Source organism: Petaurus breviceps, unplaced genomic scaffold (genome assembly GCF_028583685.1).
Source record: "Petaurus breviceps papuanus isolate PSGF00001 unplaced genomic scaffold, PetGlider_PUasm1.0 90702, whole genome shotgun sequence".
In the NCBI taxonomy this organism is placed as follows: domain Eukaryota; kingdom Metazoa; phylum Chordata; class Mammalia; order Diprotodontia; family Petauridae; genus Petaurus; species Petaurus breviceps.
Window position 1 is genome coordinate 9,268,758 of NW_027187317.1, and position 15,733 is coordinate 9,284,490.

A 15,733-nucleotide genomic window follows, 5' to 3' on the forward strand; every position below is an offset into this window, starting at 1 on the left:
TTGAGTCCAAACCCTTCATTTTATACATGAGGGAACTGAGACACAGAGAGGTTAAATAACTTGGCCTTGGTCAAACAGCTAATAAGCTCCTGAGGCAGTATTTGAACCCAGGTTTTCCTAGGTCCTGAATCCAGTTCTCTATCCACTATGCCAGAGAATGTACCCTATTAAAGTTAATTTGTTGTTATAAGAATACTATTTAAGAACTGAAGGCACTTGACATTTGGCCTCATGTCCTTAAGAGTGAATACACCATGCACAATTGAATTGTAGTTTGCATTTCCCCCTTTGAAAGCAGAGTCCTCTATGGGAAAATTAGATTTGTTCAACTGGGGTCCAAGCTTCTCAGGAAATCTTCAATTTGGAAGTCAGTACTCATTACCAAGAATGATGTTGTGATAAGAAATCTTTTTTTTTTAAATAGCTTTCATTATACTAGGTGAGACACGGAAAGACATATGAACTGAAATGTGGAATTCAGAAGAACATGGGACTGCTTGTATGAACTGATGTCACTTAATAACAAGCACTTAATAAACAGTAAAATAGTACATGCAGTGACTATAATTGTGTAAATGAAAGGAACTATACTGTTTAAATATTATGCCCAAGATTTGCACTAGAGGAAAGATGAAGGAATACCTGTCTCCCTTCTTTAGAGTGATGAGGGATGATGGAAATAGACTGTTGAATGTTGCATTTTCTGTTTGATATAGTCATTCTTTGACTTGGCTTGGCTTGGTTATTTTTCATAGTGAAAAGGAAAGGCTCATTGATGCTGGTGGTTGTGTTATCCAGAAATGACTGTAATGTAAAAACAAAAGGAGTAACAGGTTGTAGTGTGTGTGTGTGTGTGTGTGTGTGTGTGTGTGTGTGTGTACACGCATGTGGGTCCACACCTTCACTTAAATAGCTTAGCCATTCCTCTTTGGAAGTCTTATTTTCCTGTATAGTAATTAACAATTCATTGCATCAGTTCAGATTACACAATACTTTTAACAGCTGGCACGAGTTCATACCTGTTTTCATTCCTTTTTACTTCTGATTCAACTACTTGGCTTTGGAGGAATGATTGCATTACCTGCTCATAACACTTCTTAAAAAATACAACTCACATGGCACCATTACATTATCAGAAGCTGATATGGAACTGTTCATCTTGATTTAGAATGAAGGCTTGTATTCACTTGTCCTTCCTTTGTGCTCAGATTCCTTAAGCCTTATGAAGTCTTCACTTTTTTTTTTAAAGGCTCACTCCTAATAGACTAACTTAACTTGCTGTAAGGAAGGTTAGCAGTTATCCAGTCTTATCATAGGTTCCCTGAAAACTCTGCCTATACTCCTTCCGTTTTCCATATCTCTCTACAAAATTAATGAAAATATGTTGTTTTTTGAGAGTTTAAGATCATGCTTGTTCACAGGAGACTGTTTAGTTGTTTCCCTAGGACTTATTGTCATCCTTGGCACATACTAGGTATTTAATAAATGCTTATTGACTTGACTCTAGGAGAGATTAGGAAAGAGAATTGTGGTACAGTACCAAGAACATTAAACCTGGAATTTAGAGGTCTTCGGTTCAAATAACAAACAGCTCTGCCTCTTCTCACCTGTGGGGCCTTGGGCAAGACATTGACACCATCTAATGAAAACATTTATTAAGCACCTACTATATGCCATTTAAACACTCATTAAACACCAAACAATTAAACACAATGTACAAAGCTCTAGGGATACTGGTAGAAAAGACAATCCTTACTCTTAAGCCACTCACATTCTAATGAAGGAGAAAACATGCAGTGTCTTTTAGCTGCCAGTCAGATAGAAAGGTCCCATAGTCCTTTGGCTATAGAGGCAAGACTGATGGTAATGTATTTTCTTTGTTGTCATTTTCCCTGATAGAATCATATCAATTTTGATATGAAAGCATTTGACAATGCCAAAGAATTTGGTGGCAAGAATTTTCTTTTCTGGGTCTTCAGTAGCTGAATCTACTGGTGGTGGTGGGGCTGCAGAATCAATTGCTGAGGTATTCAAGATGATAACCATGGAGGTCTGGGCTTGATGTAGGGCTGATGGTGGTAGTGCTGCTGCTGCCACTACCAGGCCTTTTGGACTCTGGGTCTTCAGCTAACTCTCTTGGGTTCTGATGGTCAAGGTAGTTTGACTTTCTTGACATATGCCACTTCTTGTCTTTTTTATGTTGCCTTGCTATTTCAGCTAGCCTCTCTTTCTTGCCCCTAGATGGCAAGTATTTGTCAACTGGTTAGTAATACTGGCTCCTCCTCTGTAGGAACTGCTTCCCACAGATGATGGCTGCAGAGGTTGGTCTAGAAACAGAACTGGTGATTTGGGAGCATAACTATTCTCAAGGTTCTTGCATTCAAAGTTATGGGCTTTTTTGATCAAGGCCTAAAGGGAGGCAGTGGTCAAGTCAGCAAGCATTTACTAAACATCTGTGTGCCAGGGACTGTGTGATAAGTGCTGAATATACAAAGAAAGGTCTATCCTGTTACTGACAGACTGTCCCTACTCTCAGGGAGCTCGCTGGCTAATCGGGGTGCTACATGCAAACAAGTATGCACAAAAAAGATGGTGGTGGTGCTTTGACTGGCACATGCCGCCCTTTTCTCTCCCTCAGGGTGCTTTAACCTCACTTAACTCCCTGGACCTCAGTTTCATTATCAGCAAAATGAGGGGGTTGTACTAGATAGTGACTGTGTTCCCTTCCTTTTCTGGACCTGTGATCTTTTGACTTTACTTAGTTTGGATTTTTAGAGTTTGTTCCAAGACCATTGCTTGTTTGCATTCAATCTCCAGGTGGTTCTTGAGATGTTAGTGTGCCAAGTCAGGATATGCTCTTGTCTAACTGAGGCTCCTAGTCTGCAGAAAAAGAAGACAGAGGAGAGTAAACTGTGTTCCCTGGAGTCTTTCCTGCTAGAAACTCACATCTGTGGAGGAGTAACTGGAAAGTCTTTTTGAAGATCCCCACATCCAGCAGTCTCTGGGTCTTTCCCCCTTTTATCGTGTATTTCTTCACTTTGAACAAATCACCCAACTCCACCTTCTCCTACTTGGTGAAATAGAGAATTAAAGGTGCTCTTTGTTGATTTACCTGGAAGCAGGTGTGGTCTGTGGTATGTGGTCTGTTAAGTCTTTTGCCTTGGCGATCTTGTCTTGTGCCTGGAGGCAGACTTGGACTCTCCAGGTGCTTTCGTGTTTGTCTTTTTATGGTTTGTACAAAGGAAGGGGAGAGAGAACCTTGGATATGATCTAGGCTGGGTCTTTCTCACTTTTCTTAGAGCCATTTGCTGCATCAAACAAGGCAAAGTTTAGAATATGAGCTCCTTGAGGGCAGGGGCTGTTTTTGCCTTTCTTTGTAATCCTAGCTTTTAGCACAGTGCCTGGTACCTAATGAGTGCTTAAAAATGCTCATTGAATGATTACCTGCTAGGCAGGAAAAGAAGCTGCTGCTGCTGTACTCTCAATATTGCTGCTATGCTTATTGAGTAGGAGTCATTGGTGATCACGGATTTAGAGGTATCATCATATAGTCAAACATACCCATTTTTTTTTCATGACAACAGTTTCCTTACATTTTATTTCTTGGGGCTTTTCCCTAATTTTCTATTAGTAAAACATGATGACATACTGCAACCTGTGGATGCTTTGTCTTCTGAGTCCTGGGATTCATCCCTTTCATTATCACATAAAACAGCCTTTTCTTTTTGTACTTTTTTTCTGTTTCCTCAATACCCATGAGAAACATCGAAAGAATGAAAATATACTCCTCTTTCTACTGATTTTCTCTTGTATGTCATCCTTTTCTTTGTCATCACTTATTCTCTCACTCTTAATGGTTATGGGGTCTTCTTCTATAATATCTGGTACTGGGCACAGCTTGACCTTCTATCCATAGTAGGTAGGTATTTCCTCATTGAAATTTTCCCTATAAGTGAAGTGGTGGTACTCTTCCTCTACATAGGTAACAGGGGCTGTAAACCAAATATCGCCTTCATCACCACTATCACTAGAGGATTCTTCTTGGTTTTCTGTATACTGGCATAGAGGCACTGTCCATGTAATATGGTTACCAGCATCAGTTTGAGCTGTTCCTTCATTGTTTGGGTTAATGTCAATTTCGACATTAGTGGGACTACAGATCACTAGTTCATCTTGCTCTTTCCAGTCCCAGCTCTTTGGTGATAGTCCTGGTAGTGGACCTTGTGGTTGGTGGGAAGACTTGCCCTCCCAAACATACCCATTTTACAGATGAAGAAATTGAGGTCCACATGGGCAAAGAAACTTGTCCAAGGTCACACAGGTCATAAATGGCATAACTAGAATTCAAACCCAAGGACCTCTGATGCCACATCTAGCACTCTTTCTACTCTTTGTGTGGAGAGCATGAGGCAGCTAAGTAGATCAGTGAATAGACTGTTGGGTCTGAAGTCAAGAGGATCTGAGTTCAAATTTGACCTCAGACACTTACTGCCTGTATGACTTTGGTCAAATCAGTTAGCCTCACCTGTAGAAAGGGCATAAAATGTAAAAATAGCACCTACCTCACAGAGTTATTGTTGGGGATCAAAGGAGACAATATTTGTAAAGCATTTATAGTAGACAATAAATGATTTTTCCTGTCTCTCAGGCGCTGTGTGTGTGTGTATGTGTGTGTGTTGGAAGCAGTGCGGATGGGAGTGAAATTCATCTTCTTGTCTTAGGTAGAAATACCTTCTTTTGTTCCCTGTGGTGTTTCAAAATACCCACTATGTGCGAAGAAAGGAAGCAGAGACTAGATATGAGCTCAGGGTTGAATTATTACTGATGATTGTTATGCAATGTGTGTGTGTGCGTGTGTGTGTGCGTGTGTGTGTGTGTGTGTGTGTGTGTGCTGGGAGGGGGGAGTCATTACCTACCGTGTTTCCCCGATAATAAGACCTATCCCGAAAATAAGCCCTCCCCTTACTGTGTAAGATTCCTTTAAAATAAGCCCACCCCCGAAAATAAGCCCTATTGAGATCGCTACTGTAGTGAAGGTGATACCCTGCACTACATGCTACATTACGGTACCCTCTGTATGCACCGTCCCCCGTCCCCCCCCCCCGAAACGCACACCACTCCGAGCTGCATCCAATCAGAGCTGCAGCAGTGAGCGCGTCATCCTGTTCTTCCCCAGTGATTTGCTTATTGAATAAAGGTACATTTTTTTGTTCACATTTACCTGTTTATTAAAATTGCTGTCAATGTTCATTAAAATAAGCCCTCCCCTGAAAATAAGCCCTCTGGTGTTTTTCTGTCCAAAAAACTTAATAAGACAGTGTCTTATTATCGGGGAAACACGGTATGATTTTATTGCTATAGGGAACTCCTGATGTGGGCAAGTTGTTTTTAAGCAGGTATTAAGAACCAGCTACCTATCAGCCGCTAAGGACTGGGAAGACAAAGAAAGGCAAAACAAAAGAAAAGAACAAAACAAACGTAAATGAAAACAATAAAAAAAGCCAGTTCTTGCTCTGAAGGAGCTCATAGTCTAGAGAGGAGACTCCATGCAAGTAACTGTGTATAAACAAGACACATAACACATATATTTGTAAAACATGATTTTAGAGGGTAGATGCCACAATTAAGGAATGCTGGGAAAAACTTCTTGTAGAGGATGTAGAAACCTGAAGGAAGGGGAGATGAGCAGGAAGAAAATTCCAGGCATGGAGCAAGCCAGTAGAAATAGCTCCAATCAGTAGTTGGAGCGTCTTGTGTGAGAAATGTCAAAGGGGCCAGTGTTTCTTGATTGCAGAGGACAAGAGGAGGGAGGAAGTGTAAGAAGAATGGAAGGGAAGGAAGAGGCTAGGTTATGAAGGGTTTTAAAAGCCAAATGGATTTTATATTTCATCCTGAAGGTAGTCAGAAGCCACTGGAGTGGATTAAATGAGAGGGGTGATGTGGACAGTATGACAACTTAATCTGGAATATGTTAAAGTCTGAGTTTCTTGGGTTACTGAGAGATTAATTGACCTGCTTTAGAGTGCATATCTAGTATGTGTCAGAAGGAGGTCTTAAACTGAGGTGTTCCTGACTTTAAGGTCGGTCCTTCATCTATTTGACCATATTGCTTGTTGTCTTTTAAAATTCCTTTTATGACTAGTCACATTCAGAAGGAAGCAAGGAGGGTAACAAGCATTTATTAATTACTTACTATATGTCAGGTACTGTACTAAGAGTTAGAGATACACATGTGAGGAAAACCAAAAAAGATTGTTCCTCTTCTCAAAGAGCTTGTATTTTAATGGGGGGGAAGACAGTGATAAAAAGGGATCTGAAAGGGATGGCTGGTGGGAGGAGAATGAAGAAGATACCCTGTTGGGGGCATGGTTTTGAAGTCCTGAGGAAGTTAGGAAGAAGGAAAGCCTGGAGGAGAATGAGGGCATATGGGCCTCCATTTACAAAATGGAGGCTCCCAGGAGAATTCACCATTGAGAGAAGGGGTGGTGTAGACTTCGGGAAGGATATATCAGGGTGAATGGGTCTTGGCAGGTGATAAGCTATTCCAGGGCAAAGAGACTCATGGTACAGAGGGAAGTTAAGTTCCAGGATGAGCTAGCATCCCAGTTTTGAAGGGGAATGGTTTTGAAGTCAGAAGTAGAGCTAGGAGAGAAAAATAATAATCAGTGTAGTTTAGAGTGCCTAAAGAGTTTGTGACTCTCATCCCACCTAGGTAGTTCAAAGAGCTTTGATAATATTTTCGTAGTATTCTGTGACATTTCCCAGGGGATTTCTCAGTAGCATTGTGTAGTGGATTTAGAATCAGGGGACCCTGATTAAAACCTAGGCCACTACTTTCTTCCTTTTGGGACAAGTCTTTGGGCCTCAGTTAACTTCTCAATAAAATAAAAGGTTTGGTCAATCTTTAAATGTGTTATCCTTTTGAATATGCTTAACTGCATTTTACCATCTCCGTACTGATAGCATCACTGTGGGAGGAGGTGGCAACTATGTAAAGAGTAGGTGTACCCAGATACAGAATCTTCCATCTCCCTAAAGAAGGTGGAGTCTCCCAGGGCAAAGCATTCCTGGCATGAATAGACAGAGTTAGGCTTATTTGAGAAGGAAAAGAGTTTCAAATATTTTTCAGATAGGATCAGTTGTGCAAGTTGGAAAGGGAGGAGTTCATGCTTCAAATGGGTACTTATGTAGTCCATGAATTTCAGCATGTAACATTCTAGGAAACTTGCATTTAATGTATTAATCTTGTAGTATCTCAAACTCAGGCAAAAGGGTTAAGGACAAAATATATTTATACTTTCATATTGTTCAACCCTTGGTACAAGAAAGTCCCCACTTTCTGGAAGTCTGAGAGAAGTCAGGGTAGCCAATTCTTCCAAGTAGCTGAGGTTTTGCTTCTTTAAGAATCCAAATGTTATTTTAACCATTTTGGATGGAAATATTTTTTGTGTCCTTAAACAAAATATTCTGAACATCATTTAATCTTTGCTTGATGACTCAGGATAATCATTATGAACACCAGTAGATCCTCAGAGCCTACTGACATGTGGAACTCTGCCTCCATGCTAAAAGCTTTCAAACTCCTTCTATTTTTGTATCTGAATGTCACTTTTTTTTTCTCTTGCTGGAAGTCAACATTTTTCACTGATTGGTAGCCTGCCTATGATAACTGTTCTCTCATTTTCTAGTTTGTTTTATTTTCTGATTGGCTAAATACTGTAAAGTAAGAATTAATAAGCTAGGAATGAGAGGTTCTTCTGAGAAAAGTATGTCATCAACTTTTAGTACCTATACTTTGTGTCATCTGTTTTGGCTACTCAGAGGGTTTTTTTGGGTTTTATTTTTACTTTGTTTCATTTTTCTACCTTCCTGATTCTTGGCAGAGTTCTCTGAATAAGTGAGATTAATCTATGGTAGGCATATGGATAAGTAATAACAATAGCTAAAATTTATACATCTATGTACTATGTGGGAGGCATTGTGCTAAGAACTTTACAAAAATTATCTCATTTGATTCTCACAACAACTATTTTGCAGATGAGGAAACTGAGGCAAACAGAGGTAAAGAGACTTGCTCAGGGTCACATAGCTAGTGTCTGAGCCCGGATTGGAACTCAGATTTTTCTTACTCCAGGTATTCTCTCTACTATACCATCTAGCTACCTCAGTCATTATTATTATTTGCATTTTGGAGGGCAGTTGGGGTTAAATGACTTGCCCAAGGTCACATGGCTATTTTTGTGTGTGTGTATGTGTGTGTGTGTTAAGTGTCTGAGGCCGCAGCTACCTCAGTTACGATAGCAGCAAAATATTTTTTATTGCCCTACTCTTTTCATCATGAAATTATGAATATCGGGTAGGAGAAAAAAGAAAAAGGGGTTAATGACAAAAATGTGACAACTGTGAATATACATACATACATACATACATATATACACACATACATGTATGTATACACATCAATTTTTCTCTATACACACATATAATATAAACACACATATACATGTGTGTATACACTCACACACATCCTTTTATCAGCAGTCAAAGCTATGTTGGTATTTTAAACCTTTTATAGGAACAATACTTTTTTTTCACCTTTATTTCCTCTAAAAATGTAGTACAGTTAATCCAAAACCCACCCAATGTCGTAGGATGTGACTTCCCCATAAAACAATTTTATGTATCATCACAAGTCAGTGGGCAGAGCACAGCTAAGTCAAACGTAGGGAAGAAAATTATATACTGTAAACTAAATTTGAGGCAAATTAACTTCCTTTGGTTTCATTTTTAGAAGAATACAGATAGAAATGCCAAAGAAAAAGGAACCACTACTCCCTGCTTCTCTTCAATCTCCCTGCCCCCAACACACAAATTCCTTTTTCTTCTCCCTCCCATCAAAAGCATCAAACTTTTTCCAGACCCACAGAGTGTTTATACATAGGTTTACACACAGGATGAACAGGTTGCATCAGTTTTCTCTCCTATCCAGACAAGGGCTGAATAGTTCTGTGAGGTGTGCTCAAGGTCTGTAGTAATAGAGCATACTGGAAAAATTCCAGAGACTGTTGGTAAATAGAGGATTCTGCCGAACAACCATTAGCTGCTTTAGGATATGTTGGGCCTAAACTTAATAGAAACAACAATAACAACAAACCTCATACCCCCACTGACCAGGGGAAAATGAAAAAACCAAACCCAAACCAGAAACTGAAATATAATCAGTTAACATTTGTATTTCACATCCAAGTGCATTTCCCTGGGAAAACAAATGGGTTGCATTTTGGTGTCTTTTGTTATTGTTATTGTTATTTTGTCTTGTTACCTAGTAGCATGTCCATGATAAGGCTGAGGTAATTCAGTTTAGTGGATTGTTGAGTACTTGGCTGATATTATTTTCCTGTTTTCAAGAGAGGATCATTTCCTTTCTTTCCCATGACATTGAAAGAACCTTTAAAATTAGCAAAAGGCTTCTTTTATTTTGTTATAAAAATCCTTATTTTCCTCTATCATCAGCCTAATTTCTCATAGACACATTTGGGAAACATAAATGAGCACAGTAAATATTGAAGATTGTTATTTTATGAGGCAACATTCTGTTTTGCTGACTGGGAAGTCACTTATGATGAACAGAAGTGCTCTCTTTAGGATATGTCTTGTGCTATTGATTATTCTCTCTCTCTCTGTCTCTCTGTCAAGTTCCCATTTGACTCTGAGATTCTATGATGAAAGCATGAATAATTGTAATGGGAATATGACATCCCTAATCACTGGAGCTTTTAGTTTGGTCTACAAACATGTCTGTTTCCAATTTCATATTATCCACTGTCTCAGTCCCATAAATCTGGCTTCTGCCACTGCTATACTGAAATTACTCTCCTAAGCTTTATAATGATCTCCAGAATCCTCGATTCTGTGGTTTTCTTGATGGTCCACTCCTTCCTTGCCCTCTCTGGTTTTGATACCCTTTATCACTTTCTATTCTTCTGGGCTTCTGGGACACTAATTATTTCTGGTTTTCTTCCTATCTGTCTGACTGTTCCTTCTCAGTTTCCTTTACTCTGGAACATCATCTATCTCAAGTGTAGATGTCCTTTGATATCTTATTTATTGCTGCATTAGACTTTTTGGAATCTTATCTCCCTTTTCCATTGGTTCACTGATCATGTGTATTCAGATAACTCCTAAATGTGTGTGTGTGTGTGTGTGTGTGTGTATGTGTGTAAGAGAGACTGAGAGTGTATGTAAAGAAATATATTCACCAAGCCCTAATCTGTTTCTTTAATTCCAGTCTCTAAATGTCTACTGGACATCTCCACCTTGGAAGTCCTGTTAACTTTTGAAATTGAATATAATTAGAATGTTTCTCAGTTTTTGTCTTTTTCTACTCCCCTACCCAAACAAACCAAAGAAAACAAACCAAAAAACCTCATAAACCTTCTCTTCCTCCAAGCTTACCTACTGGTGAAGTAATCCCATCCTCTTAGCCCTGCATGTTTGTAACATTTGTAAGCTAGCTTTCTCCTTGATTCTTCTTTCTTCTTCACCCCATATGTCATAATTCTTTCTCCTTTTTAAAATTTTTTTAAAAATTCTTTCTCCTTTGTTCTCGACACATGATTAGTTGCCAAGTTCTGCTGATTTTGCCTTCATAACATTTTGTATATCGAACTTCATGTCACCCTTTATGTGTCTACCTAGACGTATTGATGAGGTTTTTGGTTTAAAACCCCTCAGTAGAATGTCAGTTTCTTGATGGTTAGATTGGGGAGGTAGGGGGGAGAGAGAGAGAGAGAAATTCCTAGCCTAGCATAATGCCATGTACATGATTAACAAATATTTATTGAATGGAATAGAATCCCCACTTTCCTCCATCAACCTTTTAGCTATCTATATTGAAGAATTGGGATGGGCCTAGTCTCTAATGCTTAGTGTCAGTTTTGAAAACTGGTTGGAGTTCCACTGAAAATCACTGCCTTCTCTTACAAGCATAACAAGGGTCCTAAGATGGAAAAGGCAATTTTTGGCTATTTTTCCCCTGAAAAAGGTACACCTGAAAGCAAATTGGCATTTAGGGTTAGCGATGGATTCAAGAATACATGATTTCCAGACTGATCTCTGATCCATGCTGGTTCTGTGACTCTGGACAAGTCACCCTCTTAAGACTTGAAGTTACAGGGAAAGTACTGGTCTGCATTGGTAGAGGATGTTCTCTACTGAGAGCTCCCAACATGAATGAAATCTGGTTCCAAAACAAATCAAAATATATATTCGGTGAGGTTTTTAAAAGGTATATAACCTCCTACCTGTCCAGGATTAGCTCCTAATCCTGTAATTCATCCTGTTAGTATGTTAGTATGCCCTTTAACTATAAAAGCAAGTGTCTGTGCTTTGGTGATAAGAGATGCTTATGGGCGTGGTTCAATGAAAACTTGGTGCACTTTTACACTTGATCTGACTTGTATTTTCCCCTGGTGCTTTCCATTGCTTTAGTACAGCCATTTTTAAAAAACTTTTCTACAGAAGATGATAGGGCCCTTTAAGTTGGTATTATGGTCATTTTCTTTTCCTGTAGAGGTATATTTATAACCTATATTTCAGGTAGATGAAAAGTTATACCAACTGATATGTTTTTTCTGAGGATAGAATTAAAATACACACACACACACATACATATATCAGGCTAGTTTTGAGGATCCATGAGTGTAGTTCATAATAAAATTGGGTAAAATAATGGAGGCTATGGAATCTTCACAGGAAAGCTTAAAAATAGGGACAGGTATTTCATAAAATTATAGCAATTTAGAACTAGAAGAAAGCCCTTTAGCGATCACTTAGTCCTACTCCTTAATTTCTAGGTAAGGAGACTAAGGTCCAGACAGGTTATTTGCCTCCTGATTTAGTTGTCATCCTACCTGTAGCCTAGGGGTCATTTAAGTGGCCTTTTTGAGAACTCTTCCAGCAGCCTGATAGCATTCTGGGCTTTGCATTTTCTTGGTTTGAAAAAGTTAGCAATTGAACTGTGCATTTGTGCAGGTTCAGCAGCCTTAGTCAGAGAAGTTTAAAAATACACATTCGCCCCTGTCACATGTTGATTCTCTCCATAGATCATATATCTAAAATTAAAACCAGATGCCTGGGTATTTCTAAGAGAGATGTTGTGAGAACTATTTGCCATTGGGGATTTTAAAGATGATATTCCTCACCCACCATCAATATATCAATGGTGTTTACCCTTTAGATTTTTTTTTAAGTGGTATTGGGAGGTTAGATATGTAAACCATTCAAAATATTCTCTCTCTCACGGTGTGTGTGTGTGTGTGTGTGTGTGTGTGTGTGTTAGAGCTTGATGGGGCAAATCCATATGTTATAGTTTGCTAGGGTTAGGGAATAAAGCTTATGTTTCATAAAGGGAATTTTTTTTCTGCTGGAAGCCAGTATTGAAATTGAGGGGGATGGGGGAAAGTAACCTGGCCCTCCTTCCGAACACCATCACATAACTCAGCAATTCTCAAAGCATGATCTGGGATATCATAAAGAGGGGAAGTACTGACACTCAGCAGGATACTCTGGTCAAAATTGTTTTCATAATAATAATAAGACATTTTAATTCTTAATATGGTAAATATCAATTGATGTAGACTGCATAAACAAAAGCTCTTTTGATTCCTCAGTAATTCTTAAGAGTGTAAAAAAGTGGGGCAGCTAAGTGGCCCAGTGAATAGAGCACCAGCCCTGGAGTCAGGAGGACCTGAGTTCAAATCCAAACTCAGACACTTAACACAAAAACTAGCTGTGTGACCTTGGGCAAGTCAGTTAACCCCAATTGCCCTCCAAAAAAAAGAATGTAAAGAAGTCCTGGGATCAAAAAGTTAGAGATCTTCTGCCATAACCAATTGAGTTAACTCATGCTAGTCAGTCAGTAAACAATTATTAAGCGCCTCCTGTTCAATATATATTGTGCTAAGTTCTGGAGGTACAGCACAAGGCAAAAGACAGTTCCTTCTCTTAAGGAGCATACAGTTTAATGAATAATAATAGCCAGCATTGGTACCTACTATGTGGAAAGCCTTTGCTAAGCACTTTACAGTTATTACCTTATTATTCTCCCAACCACCTGTGGAGATTTTTGTTATTGTTCAGATGTGTGTGACTCTTTATGACCCCACTTGGGGTTTTCTTGGCAGAAATACTAGATGGTTTACCATGTTCTTCTCCAGCTCCTTTTATAGAAGAGGAAACTGAGGCAAACAGGGTTAAGTAACTTGCCTGTGATCACACAGCTAGAAAGTATCTGAGGCCAGATTTGAACTCAGGAAGATGAATCTTCCTGACTCCAAACTTGATACTCTATCTATGGCGCCACCCAGTTGCCCTTCTTACAGATGAGGAAACTCAGGCAAAACAGGTGAAGTGGCTTGCCCAAGGTCACACAGCTAGGAAGTGATACATTGAATTTGGGTCTCCCTGACTCCGAACCCCAGAGTTCTATCCATATCCACTTTGCTCTCTTGCTGCCTCAGACTAAAACACTCAGACTCTGAGTTTTACTTCAGGCCCAGCTGCTGATTATGGAACTTTGGGTGGGTCTCTCTATTCTGGATTCCTTCCACAAATCTTCCCTGTGTAATCTAAGGATAAGCAATGCAAGTCTACCTTGTAGGTAAACATAAAGATCTGCCAATGTAAAGTGCTTAAGAAATGATAATGCCTTTCAGGCTGTTACTTAATCAAGTCATGTGCTCTAGCATCCATATTTTAAACCATCAAAAAAAATAACCTGTCATACGAAGGAATGTGCGACGGGGCTAGCGTGAGAAAATGGTATGCCAGTCCGGGGTGGTGTTTTGCAGTGTTGTATGACAGTACCCTGACAACCTCTATCAAGGCCTGAGGTTCTGGCATAGAGTAGTCCATCAACATTATTGAAAAGCTTTTATTTACTCATGCAAAAATGCCTATAAGGGTTAGGTATTCATATCTTTGTATCCCCGGGGCATGAGACAAGGGAGAAAAATTCTCCATAGTGGGATGAGGGATCTGGAAAACAGGGTGGCTCCATAATAACTTAAGTCATTGCTATCATTTAGAGGCAATTAGGAAAGGTTGAGAGTGAGAGGGTAGTGAGCCTCATGCAGTACCGAAGACTGAATAGAAGAGCTTTCGGAACCTTTCAGTTTTCTGAGTTTACTGAGCCGTGCTGTTAGTTATTGGCTCAGGGCTGGACCCTACTGGTCTTCCTTTGTTGTTGTTGTTTCTTGTAGTTACTATGACAACTTGGTCAGAACTGTAGGATCCTAGCATCCAAATTTGAATAAATAGACATAGGATCATTGATGGTGCTGGAAGGGATTGTAGAAGCAATCTAATATACTCCCCCTCCCATTTTACAGATGAGGAAACTGAGCCTAAAAGAGGAGAAGTGGTTTCTTTAAGGTCACACTGCTGATAAGTGACAGAACAGGAATTCATCTTGACATTTTACTCATGATCAGGCAGCAGGCTTTCAATAAAACTTGTTACTAAATTAAATATGGTAATAAAGTTTTGAGGTTAAATATATTGAAAGAGGATGACTGTGGCAATAGTTTTCAATATTCAATTGTTTAAAGCATTTCCTGAAAAGGAAAAAAAAAGGAATAGTTTTAAATGGACTGAAGAATCTGTATTTGGTAGGTATGTGAAATATGGATCAGAGTGGGAAAATATACATGTTTTGAGATACACACATACATATGCATGTGTGTATATGTTTATATACACATATATGTATGTGAAAACATATACATTCATACAGATGCAGTTGTGAGTAGCTTGAGTGAGGGATGAAAGGTGGGCAACCCAAGAGTTTCCACTGGTGCCCTCAAAATTCAGAGAAGGTCTTTAGGATGTTGAGTTGATGCCCTTTGACAAACATTTGGTAAGAGATGGACAATATTTATAGGAGAGATAGGAATGGATAGGTTGCCATATGCTTTGTTTGAGAGAATTCTCAATGAGATCACAGATCCATTTGAGAATATATGTGTGTGTATTTTTGTAGATGTGTGTGTGTGTGTGTGTCTTTTGAAAGTAGATATGAAGACTAGTAGCATATTATGGTGGATTGAACAAAGCTTGACTCTTCAAACATAGAGTGGAGAAAGAGGGAAGAGAGGATCTAGTTCCAATTTTGTCTCTAAATTTTTATATCACTGTAGCTCCTTTTTGCTTCTGTCACTTCATTCTATAAAACAGCCTAAAAAACTTATTGCTTGCCCCTTTAAATTATGAAGGCAAATGCAAGAGCTTTTACCCCAAATTTATTAGACATGATAGGTAGTACAATGGATAGAGTGCTAGGTCAGGAGTTAGGACGACCCAACTTCAAATATGACCTCAGATGCTTATTAACTGTGTGACCCTGGGCAAGTCATCTTACTTCTATTTACCTCAGTATCCCTATCTGTAAGTGGAGATAGTAATACCTTCCAGGGTTGCTGTAATGATCAAATGGGTTAGTGATTGGAAAATGCTTAGTACAGTGCCTGACACATAGTAAGCACTATATAAACATTAACTATTATTATTATCTGTAAAATGAGAATAATAATAGCACATATCCCCTAGGGATATTGTAAGAATCACATGAGAGAATAATTGTAAAGTGCTTATATAAATGTTAACTGCTACTACAACTACAACAACTACTACTACTACTACTACTACTACTACTACTACTACTACTACTACTACT

The 15,733-nt window shown here is 39.0% G+C and overlaps 1 protein-coding gene across 6 annotated transcripts in view; it reads left to right on the forward strand.

Annotated features, from left to right (window-relative positions):
* The window catches only part of PTPN14 (protein tyrosine phosphatase non-receptor type 14), a 267,307-nt gene that overhangs the window by 103,132 nt on the left and 148,442 nt on the right, over positions 1-15,733 (forward strand). The gene's annotated exons all lie outside the window — the stretch shown is intronic.